This window comes from Teleopsis dalmanni, chromosome 2, assembly GCF_002237135.1.
Source record: "Teleopsis dalmanni isolate 2A chromosome 2, ASM223713v2, whole genome shotgun sequence".
Classification (NCBI taxonomy): domain Eukaryota; kingdom Metazoa; phylum Arthropoda; class Insecta; order Diptera; family Diopsidae; genus Teleopsis; species Teleopsis dalmanni.
In genome coordinates this window covers 96,914,555-96,927,499 of record NC_051847.1, presented here as the reverse complement: position 1 = coordinate 96,927,499, position 12,945 = coordinate 96,914,555, and positions in this window count along the sequence as shown.

Below are 12,945 nucleotides of genomic sequence, written 5' to 3'. Positions count from 1 at the left end.
GAGATAGAATATAACTATAATAATGGGTTCATTATTTATGTATATCTTCTATCATTTTTTCGAATATGTTCATATTTTATAGCCTTTTGAAAGAACATTATTAACAATGTTCAGATTATAACATTAAATATAATCCAATAATAAAATACATAATAAACTAGTGTATTTAATATATTAGATATCTAACTAAAAATGGAATACATTTGATATAAGATTCTAAGCAAAAATTTAACAGAAAATGTATTTTAACATCGTTTTCTAATCATGTGTATCTATATACATACTATATTATATGCCAGAATATATTATAGTTACAAGTATATGACATTCTTATTATTTTATGCCATAGGGCGAAGGATCTAATGGTCTAGTTCCTTATTCTTAATTAACTTTAAAACTAATTTTGGCGTTGACTCACAAATAAATAAATATTATGTTATGCCTAGTTGATGCTTTCAATGACAATAACATTGATATGAATCTGAAGAGGAAGATAATTAGGTAACTAATTCACTCTATCCATGTTCTACACACGTCAAAAAGTGTACATCCACTCTAAAATCTCTTTTGTTCAAGTGGCAATGCGTTATCAGTAGTGTAGGTGTTAAGCCAGTGTTTTTTAAAAAAAAAATTTTTTATAGAAGATATTGGAGTCAGCGTCATTTTGTGGAAGGATTTGTTAGTGTCTCTCTATAAATGTTAGAAATTAATAAATGAATTATATTATTGAAATATAATTGAAACAAAATTTTATTATGATTTATTTTAATGACTTATTTATGGGACTTATATAAATTTCTGTTTTCAATAGAGAAGTTTTCATCGAACAGTGGCGAAATAGCAACAACAAAAATTTTTTTTATTATTAATAATTCAATAAATTTAATTCTACAGTTTCAATCATTATTTAAACTAACATTTGAGAGTAATTAAACGACAACAATAGTACAATAATTTAATAGATTTCATTATGGTATAGCATTTTAATCTTTATTTGAACTTATATTGAAAAGTAATTTGATTCGTTAAGTAATTTTGTGTTTTTGTAATTTTATAAAATAAATAAAAAATATGTTGCGAATAAATTATATTAATTACAAAAAAAACTATTTTCATAGATTCTGTATTACTGTTTTGAATGCCCACAAGGAACGTTAGTTTCTTAGTATCTAAAACTATACAGCTCTACGTTCTTAACACATGAGTGTAGGAAGAAATAATACTTAAAACCATTTCAAATAGAAAATTTTTCTAGGAAAATTTTCAATTTGCTTACCCGTATTGAAAACATTAAATTATTTTCATTTAGAAAAATATACTCCATACCTATTACTGTGAAAAGGTCTTCTGTTATATTATAAAATAAATGCCGAATACACGTTTTCTTACACCCATCAAAGAGATCCTTGTAAATACAAGATTGGGGTCAGTATCATTTGTCATGATTGCTGTGTCGAACCGCAATAAGAGCACTAAAAGCCCACATATTGTATATAAATAAGACTAAATGGTTTTGGAAAAATATACATAAGTATATTGTTTTCCATAAAAATAAGAACCACAGAATTTGTATTTAAACATGGCCACCAACATTTTGATGAAAGTCCTTACAAAGTCATTTTCCTGAATCCTCTTAATGTGACCCGAAAAGTAAATTTTATTGTCGGCTTATCTCGTTGGTGTTACTCATGCCGCATTCCACCATCATTTGACTTTCGGAATTTACTTATTTTTAGACGTGGCCTATTGTCCATCGCCGGCGTTTGTGCTTAATTTGTGGATAATAGTTTGAAGGACATCGCATATGGCGCAAAAATCTGCTCTGCCTTACAAGCACATTTTGGCTTAATTGTATTTTTGTGGTTTCTAGTCTGGGAGATATAAAATAAAAATTAGGCACAATATACGAGTTTATGCAGTGTGCACATTTTTTGTTTTTCTGTGTTTAATTAGATTATATCGCCATTTGTCGGCCTGAAATAATATTATATATAAATTTTTCTGTGTTAATAAAATGTGAATTCCGCACACAAAACAAAACGCATTGCCTTTGATAAAATCTTTTCGCAGCCAAGCTTAGTTCACCTGCAGTTACCTTACTTACGTTTCTCTGACGTTTGGAAATATAGAGAAAGGCCTCTGAGACATAAACAGCCGGCGATACTTGAAAATATAAGTACATCGGAAAGTCTGTGTTACTGCTTGAACATGAAGTGCCTTTGTCAGTTTCGCATTTTGCTAACAAAATTAGTAAAGCAATAAGCATAAGCAATTTTATTTCAAAGCAAATATTTGCATAAATAGTTTAGCCTACTTCACTGCGAAGTAAGTTGAATGACTTACTTCGTAATCCTTTTATGGCGGTCTTATTGCAGTAGTCGACTACTGCAAATTAGTCCTTTTTTTGCTTATTAAATAAAAGAAAAAGTTGTAAAGTTACCGCCAAACCCAAGGCATTAACGGTTTTCCACGGTACAACCAATTTACAAAGTAAACTCTTTATTTCACCATAAACAATTTTTTTTAATTTTTAAACAAAACGGAATCGGGTTAATTGTGTACTGAAAAGGCTTTGTGGCACATTATATTGGAGGACTGAAATAGCGTATTGTGGTAACGCCTTCTTAGAGTATTCGGTTTTATCAACCTTTTCTTGTTTTACGTTTTTCGAAGCGCCTAAACAAGGAATCATAAAGTAGAATTTATAATTGATGTTAGACTGAACTAGCAAAAGGTAAATAATTTTATTTTATTTTTTTTTTTCAAACACATTTACCTTCAAATATTTACCGCACCATCAAACAAGGAATTATATTTAAGACATTAAAAATTTTTATGCAACCATTATTTTCATTATGCCAATGAATTATTCAGCTTAAACCTAAAGATTTCAATACACTACAATAGTTCGAAAAAATAGTCAACCATCCCAACTCAATTATTATTTATTTATTAAATAATAGGCTATGAATGCAACCCGACCTAAAAGATCTATTGTGCGCCTAAAGGCCCAACTAAAACAATTCTAGACTATTTATAAATCTCGTAATTACTGTGGGCTTGGTAGTCGAGTCTACGTCTTGCCGCCATGTGCAGTTGCTTAGAATATGTTCTGATGTTTCCTTCTTATCATGACGGAGTCGACAGGAATCATTTTCTACTGCTCCTATAAACTTCATGTGGTAATTACCATAAGTCTACAGTGTCCTATAAGAAGTTCAGTACAGATTTTAAAATCGTTTTTGTTAAGGTTAAGGATAGTGTCAACTTTGATGTGTTCACGATCAGTGAATCTTCTTGACTGTCGCATGCCTGTTTGGCCTCTCCAGTATTCAAGTAGATTTTGTTTCTCCCTTTCTGTTATATAAACAGCAGATGTTGGTTTCTGACAAGTCAATTTTCTTGCCATAGGACCTCAATCTGCAGTGTCTTGTGAAAAATCTTAAGATAATTTTAATATCCTCACTGGTTAATGCAAGGTATGTTAGAAAGGCGTCGAAATTGAGTAGTCAATAAAAGGTTATAACACACACGGTGATATAAAGGTGCAGGAATAAACGAACTCTAGTTAATTATCAGAAACATAGAGGACTAAAAGAATCTTTGAAATAATTTATGTATGTTTTTAGATAAATCAACTTTGGTATCATATCGGATTCTTGACATCAAATTTCTTAGATTATAATACAAAGTTAATTGCAGTGATAATATTAAAGGATTTTCTTTGATTCTACATAATTCGACTAATTATAAGGTCTTACTTATAATAGTAAGAAAAGAACCTCCTTGCAGTGCTGTAGACATTGCATGGAGGATGACGAAGAGGAATCACCAATTCCCCTTCTATTACTGTGTCTTGCTTTCGCAAAACATGGAGTCTCCTACTAACACTTCTTCACACTTCTTCAATTCACTAAGAGAGCTAAATTCTCTTGGTTATAGTGACAAGTGTCAAATTCTTCAGGGTATCGCAATGGACCTCATGGTCTAAGTGCGTGTTCGGACGGCCCCAACAACCTAACCTAAGTTGTTACTTAAATAATCAATATTTGGTAAGAGGGGTCTTGTTAAGGGAAAAATCGGTGGTAATCACCGTTATAGAAAAAGTAATATTGTCAATCTAAAGCCGACTTCGATAATTGCTATTGATTTAAGTCAAAGAGACGGAGTAACATAAAAAATTCATAATTTTTTTTTGTACTTATTTGTAATTAATGACATAATTAATCAATTAGTTCCAATTTTTACTGAATTTAATCTTTATATACTTTCTTTTCAACATAAGTGAATTGCCTATTAGTCGTCTCTCATTTTTCCCAATTATTCCAACATATGCGATATCAAAAGTGGGCTTCTTATTGTTTTGCCAATGAAGAAATTTTTTTTTTTGGTGGGGAGGGGGGTGGAGATGCGAAGAAATCCTAACTTCCTCTGCTTTTGCATAAAATAAATTTCAATTGTTTTTCTGCAACGTCCTTAAACGTCAAATTAAAAGTTTGCTTCTTTTGTTTTGACGTTTGCATTAATATTTTTTTAATGATTATTTCAATTCTACGTCAAGCAAAATAATTTGATTTTGTCTTTGAAATTTTACACTTAAAATTTTAATGACAAAAATCATAAAAGTGTCCAACTTTTCATTTTTTGATGTTCCCACTTAAAGGAAACGGAAACGAAAATAAAAAAAAAAAAGAATAAAAATAAAAAAGTGAAAATAAAAGTTAAAAACAAATTAAACAAACAAAAACACAAATCGTAATATTTAAAAACAACAAGGACCAATAATAACAAACAAATTTGACACATCCTGCGTAGTCTTTACATATCCCAGCAACAATTTTTTGGGGTAAATAAAATGATAAATATCCATATATATACATACATACATATACATACATATATATGTATGTATATCGGAATGTATATAAAATTAAATCGATTTGTATTGTTGTTGGCGCTGTTGTTATTGTTGTCATATTGTATTTCTTTACAAAATGAAAATTACTTTTAAGTGTGACGTCTACGGCCCAAAGCACTTTCGTGCCAACACCTCAAGCTTATTATACGCGACCCTTGTTCCAAGTTGCCTTACACTTCAAAATGGCCTAAATTTATTTAGAGTCATCATTGCAGGATTTTGATGGCAAAGTGCTCTGCCCACACTACCACACTACCGCATCACACAAAGCACCACACTAAGGCATACCAGCTTACCAGCAGTGATGATGCAAACAAACACAGATACACAGATACACCAATACAGATGACAAAGTGTGATACCGAATATACTAAAAAATATTATATTGACAGCATTTGGGTTCAAAATAAGATTGGAGAAGGGAGGGGTGGGGTGGGGTGGTGGTTCTTAAATTACCAAAGATGTGCCTTCAAAAATCGAACAGAAATATAAAAACAAGTTAGCTAGTAGAGCTATGTAAGTACATGCAAGCGAGTATATATGGTATGTGTGTGTGTGTGTGTGTATGTCGTTTGCACAAATATATTTTAATACTGGAAAGGAATAAAAACAAGATAGAGAAAAAGATACAAGAAAAGTAAACAAAACCGAAATAAATGAAATGTAAGCATTAATACTCAATTTAAATTCAGCAACGCGTACAACGCATTAGATACTTTTTCCAAAGTATTTTTTATGATTGTAGTTTCTGTGGTACGATTCCGCGGTTGTGTAGTTTTCGAAGCATACTTAGGAGCGCTCTTCACCAAGCATTTTCCTCACAACGAAAAATAAGAACCTCCATTTCCGCTTTAAGTGTATTTCGATTACTTAAAAGCTACTTAAGTGCAACAGCAGGCGAAAGTTTCGATGCTTCAGCCTCAGTTTGGTAAATATATGAAGAGATTCGTTTACGATTAAAAACGCCTTAAGATGTGCTTCAAAATGCTTTAACTGTATATGTGTGAATCAATGCGACTGACTCCTGCTACCTTTGGCTAAATCGAAATCTTTTCTTTATATTCTTTTTTTATTGGATACTCGTACAACAATTGTTTATGTACACGATTTCGTTCAATATTATTATTAATTATTATTTTAATATGCAAAGTGCATTGTTGCAAATGTTGTTCGATTACGTGTTCAATAAGTATTAAATCACTTGGCAGACTTTATTTAATAAATCTCTTAAGTCATGCCATTGAGAATTATTTTTAGAATGAGAATGCATGTACGATAATTGGTTTCGGATAATATTTGTGTTCAAATACGTGCCTCTTTGCTTAAGATTTGAAATATTGAAAATAAATTCAAAATGTGATATGGATACATGTACTACATACATATATACATATAGATATATGTATATACATGCATCACATTGCACAAAGCCCGAAATTTAATATTGATTTATAATAGTTGGTTTATTTCTAGCATTTATAATTTTTAACAATCAATAATTTTGTTTTTTTTTGATATTGAATTATATAATTTATTATTTATTATATCAATATTAATAGTACAATTTATTATTATTAACTTTCCAAATTAAAATAAGAATTTTTATAACTAATGGATACGAGGTAACCGTCAGGCTAAAGAGCTTGTTCACCCCTTTAGTTATAATGAGATATCCTTCTTCAGCAGAGCAGAGTTGAGATTGGTGGGATATCTGACGGGCCACCATGAACTACGCTATCACCTCAACAAAATGGGTCCGTCCGAAGAAATAGAATGTAGACTCTGCTTAGAAGCAGAGGAGACATCCAGTCACATTCTATGTGATTGCCCAGCCTTGATCTGGGCCAGGAGGATGTCACTGGGTCGGGAACTACTCTCAACTTCCGACATTAGAAGGTCCTCAACGGCAGATATTTTAGTCTTCATTCGGAAGACAGTATGTTTCTGTTCGGTTAGGGTCTGTTGTAGCACAAAATATCAATTATGGTGGCAGTGCTCTGTTCAAGTGGGAATTAGTACCCCGTTGATTCTAATATTAACTAATGGACAATTTTTCTGAAATATAATTTTTAGGAAAAAATTAATAAATTTAAGTTTTAGTGGTTAATTAGCTGGTATTTTTTAAAGTATTAGTTGTGGTTTAAAAGTAACATTAACATTTATTAATTATTCAAAATATCACAACTATTATTTCTTAAAGTTTTTCAAACGGACTTTGGTTAAGTATGTTTAAATATATTTGACCATTCTGAAACTAGCGTTTCTTAACGAATTAAACATGTTTAACTTTGGTAATTCACAAAGTAATTTATTACAAAAAAAATCAAAAATTAAGTTTAATGTTAAAATAAGCATTTGAATAACATGAGGTAAACAATGATAACTTTGGAGAAATTCTAGTATTAATTTTATGTACATTTTTTACATGAAAGGAAAATGAAAAATTATCGGCTAAAGATTATTTCATAGAACACAACTCAAAGTCATCATGTTTTAAATTTTCTATATAAAGCTATATTTAAAACCCTTTTGAGTGATGCAACTCTATGTTATTTAAGTTCAGAGTTATTGTAGAACCTGTTTTAACACCAGCTCACACTGACAAATGTAAAGCATTAAACATATTTAACAACTTGGTTTGGCACTTAAACTAATTTTGTGGAGTTAAACATGTTTAATTAGTCTATTTGTAAAGGGTAGGTAGTAATAATGATTGAATAATTAATTAGAGTTCTCAATATGGATCAAAATTTTTTTCCCTAACAAACCTTAAGTTCACCTCAGGACGCACAGAAAGATATGCTGATCTACGGTCCGTCATCGGTTAGAAGATTAATAAATGATAATGATTCTAGTATAGTTAAAGTTTAGTGTGGGGGCAGGGTTAAGCCCCCCAGCCACAAAAGAGTAAAAGTGCGTAATAGCATTAACTCAAATCACAACAACAACAACAATATATAAAAAAAACTACTTATGCATTAAAATAATTATTATTCAACTGTCATTTTATTTTTAAATTAATTTATACTTTTTAATAAATAAATATTACTGGTGCAATTCCGATTTTCCGGCCAGGCTTATTTCAATAGATTTTTTTCGATTTTAATTTTTAGTCAGCTATTCTGAGGAACGTGTACGCTATATTAACAAACTCAGTTTATGATATATCAGGCTGTAAAATTGCAAATATTCACATAAAGACCTCCGATAAGAAGTGGATGCGTCAGCTGACGTAGTCTTTCTATAGATACAAAGTGTAGTGGAATAAGTTGCTCAAAATATTCAGAAGATCGAAATCGCGCCTCATCAGTTTAAACTCAAAAAAAAATTAATAAAATTAATGGAACTTAATTTAGCTGGAAGCAAACTTAATGAAGTACTATAGAATTAACAGTCTTTATATTATTATAAACCATAGATATCACATACATAATACGAATTATTACTTCATGGCATAAAACTTATTAAGATTGCGTAGGGAGGGATTATGAAGAAACCTCACAGTTAGTAGAGAGTAAAAGTGCTCAAGTGCACTGACTCAACTAACTTCAACATAATCATAAAGTTATTCAATGTAAAATGGATGTGCCATGTAAAATACTTCTAACATGCATATGTTTTTTAATTATTAAGGAACTCAGAGTAAATAAAACTTTTGTAATGTATCTGGAAACCTACCCGCTGAAATCTACCCTACTCTACCCATATGGATCACACGCACACGCACTTAGAGTCGCACTCACATACTCACGCATGCATAAAATTATTTTTAATCGCATTCGTTTCTATCACATTAAATAAAATATTAGCACTCTTTTGGGCTTATGCGCCTGCTTGCGTTATGTGGAAGCTTGTATGCATGCGGGAGGGGAGCCCTATTGTTACCAAGTTGAATTAATATTAATTTATTTGTTTTTGTCTTTGCATGCAACGCAACCGCGTACGCTTCCATAAAATTTCATTAAGCCTATTAAAGTCTTTTTTTAAATAATTTTAATTTTGTCGCAAATATACGTAAAAGCTTTTTATTTTCATTTAATTTATGTGCCTTCAGCATACTCATACATTAAATAATATATTATATCCACTGATAATGCTGAATACATGGCAACAAAAAAATTTAAATAATTAAAATAAATTATAATAATTTATACCCTACACGCTATTGCAAGTAAATGCAAAATTATTTTTGTCTAGGCGTTTGTAACGCAGTGAATACATGAAGACTGAAGAAATTTATTATATATGATCACGATCAGCACAAAGAAACGACTCGATATTGCAATAATCGTTCGATTGGGATTTATTGTCTTTAGTTTTTAGTTTATTGGAGTCTTATTATGCATTCAAATTGATCAATTCTACCAATTACTGAAATATGATTGACTTTGTCATATACTGAAGTATCTTCTATACTATACATTATATACTTATATACTATACATAAGAAGTTTATTTATATATCAGTGTATAGAGAGAATTCACTACTGTTCAAGTAGTGAACTACAGCAACGGAAACTGTTTTTATATTATTTTAATTAATTGAATTTATGGCTGACTATACAGACTATACAACTGTTTCCATCATCAGTGGTTTTAGAATTATTATTTATATTTGAATATTCGTAAATAATTTTTGAGACTGCAAATACTAAGGGCTGAACTCATACCCTGTCAAATTATTAGCTCAGAGTCAGTGTTTATTTGCCAACTAACTCAAAGCCTGACTTCGCAAAATTTTCAAAGATAATAAATTCCTTAAGTTAATATATATATATAACTCTAGAATCTGTAACACAGGCATCAAGAATAAAAATATATATGCATAGAAAACTTAAGTTACTAAATAAATTAAAGTCTTGTGACAATAGCTTCAGTGAAATAGAGTAGACCTGTATATGGTTCGCGTTGAATCTAAAATCGATTTACTATTAAATCGTATCTAAAATAGTTACAAAATATTAGTGAAAGGTATTGACGCTTTTGTACGACCAAAACAAACTTTATTTTTTTTTTCTGTATTATTCAAAACTAATTTCCATATTTAAAATCATATAATTTATATTTAATTTAATTGAAGTGTTAAACCATTTAATGTGAGATGGCAGTGTGTGCTTTTTCACAAAAAACTGCCTGGTCATACAAGATTAAAGGATATAAAATGCCCTCAAACGTTAAATTTTCCATAATTACTTCAATACAATATATTTATTAAATCAATTAATAATTTTTCTTTTACTAACTTAATTGAATAAATAAATTTAAATTCTTTTCCAATAAATAGAACAGATCTTTAGTGGTCGGAGTGTTTACCAACACTTTGAGCTTAAAATCGTATTTAATGATATTGATTTTAATATACAGCTAATGCTATTTGTGGACCTCTTCGCTGATATTCCTAAATGAATACACTACCGATATTTCTAATTTACACATTTTAGAATCTAATTATATATAAGAATATTTAATAAAGTCGATTCGTTCAAACATATCATACTACTTAAAGGTAAAGCGGAGCATTCTCTCCGCCTTTACATCTAATGCGCCTGCTGCCGTGGTATGGGGAATAGCCGTGAACCGGTTGCCCTGTGTAGATATAGTTCTACTGTGGTTTTGATTTATGTTTGTTAGAAGTGTTTGTAAAGATTAGTCAATGAGTCATGGGTTCAAAGACTATGGTCACACGCTTTCTTAGTAAGTTCCATAAGAGTTGTTTGTACTCACCTAGAGATGCTATGATATTCAAAAAGCCGAGCTTGGGACCGGCTACGGCGAAGTTAAAAAAAGATCATTTTATTATTTTAGTCTAAGTCACGCCACTTTTTATTTAATTCTTTTTGTGTTTATTTTTAATTACTAAATAATAACTTCATTTTTTATTACAGCCTATGAATAATTCTGCAATAAGTTGAATACTAACTCACATTTTTTAATCCGATATTCGATTAACTTTTTTTATTAATGAAATTATTAGTCATCGTTTGTGCTAATATCTTCTCTCTTAAAATCGAGCGTTAGGTGCGGCAAGAAAATATGTTTCGTTGTTACAATTTGTCCTTGTAGATTGTAATTTGTTGAAAACTATTTAAAAGTGTTAAGTATCTTTAGGCCCAGCCTTAAAATACTGCTGGTATGTGAATTAAAAACAAAATTGTACATCTGGTATCAGCTTTTAAGCTTCGGAGCATCGTTGCAGCCGATGGAGTATCTCAAAAGTGGCAACACAGAATGAGATTTTGTGACCATTTAGCGTTGATGTTTCCATAAAAGCCAATTTGTGCTTTTTTGCTTGTTTTTCAGCAATCACAGTGGCATTTTGTTTTCTTGAAGCACAAAATTAACAATAACGACACGCACATATCAGCAAGATCAACAACAATGCTCAGCCTGCAACGTGCAACTATGCATATAAAACAAAGCCCAACATACACAAAACTGGTAACAACATCACAAAACAACAATACCACCACCAACCAATAGTAGCAATAGTAGCAAAAGCGATACAAACAGCAACAACAACTGCGCCAACAACGTCAACAACATCATTTGTTGTCTGTGAGTCGTTCAAGGCAAACAACATCGTTTTCATTTGTTGCCAATAAAGTAATTTATGCTTTGATAGTTGTTGTTGTTGCTGGTGTTGTTGTGTTGTTGCTGGTGTTAGTGTTGTTGATATCTTTTATGCTGCTTAAATATGAAGCTTTTTTTAAATGTCAGTTTGGCAAACACGTTTAGAACAATGAACTAAAAATTGTTTATGGCCAACAGCAACATTCCAAATCGAACGCAATCGATATGAGACAATGTGTGTTGATTTTTGTAATTACATATGAGAAGAAAATTTGTTTCGAAATCCATCAAAATTGAAATGATTGCCAATCATTTTGCCTGACTCAAAAATTCAAAAATGTAGTAAATGTAGTTCAAATATGATTTGAACTCTGATCTGTTGAGCTACAAACAAGTGCATTGCGACTCTGCGATCTGATTTAAAACAATTGTCGCCAGTGCAGTGCAGCATTGAATAAGGTACGCTAGTATTCCGACTTTCCGCTTACGTGTTTGAATATTTGCCCACTTCAAGTGCATTCCAAATTCCTTCCAAATGCACTTCAAATGCTAATTTGCATCTTAACTGACTGATACCGAAGCTGCTCCCCGCATGTGCCTACAATAAAATTGCATTGTCAAAGCTCGTCGTATTGTTAAATTCTTTGCATTGCTTTGAAATGAGTCGCTCTTCAGTTTGCAATTAAACCGCTTATATTTTTTATTTTGTTATTGCATGTGTTTTTTTAATTAAAATTTAATCATTCTTGAACTATCCACTTTAAATACTTGTCTGGATGAGAACTTAAAAGTGTGTCATTTCTATTTAAAACTGAGAAAATAGCAGCTGCTCTAACGACTAGAAGCTCAACAGCTTCTCGATTCAAGCAACGTAAAATTTATATAAGAAAATTCTAAATTGTACTAATTTTGGCTTAATGTGTGTACTTATAATTAATACAGATACTTGATATTGAAGCACATTATAAATGGATAAATGGATTAGTCTTTTGATACACAGAACAGACATATTGTATAAAGTGCATTTTAAGTAAATGATGACATTTTAAAAGTAGACCATCTATGTAAGGCCATATGTTTGCAATGATAATATCATACGGCGGTTAATAGATACATTCTTAATGTTCTGTCAATATTTCATGACACTTTTTTTGCGGCAAAGAGTAGTGGAATATCTACGCACTGACCACAATTTGGTGCCCCGGAAAGTGAGTGCCCAATTCACACGGACTAAACCACTCCCTTTGTCCTACCCGGGGACTACGTTAGTATTACTTCGAGGTAGGTCCTTATGAGTCATTTAAGTCTATCAGTGTAACCTGCGTCCAAGTCCCGCTATTGCTGCAGGTGATTAACCTTGTCCCTCGTCTTGGTGATATTTCATAACATAAGCTGAGCAATTAAATCCAAAGAGGCAGTATAATTATGTTGTTGGTAGAAAAATGAGTGTTGAATAA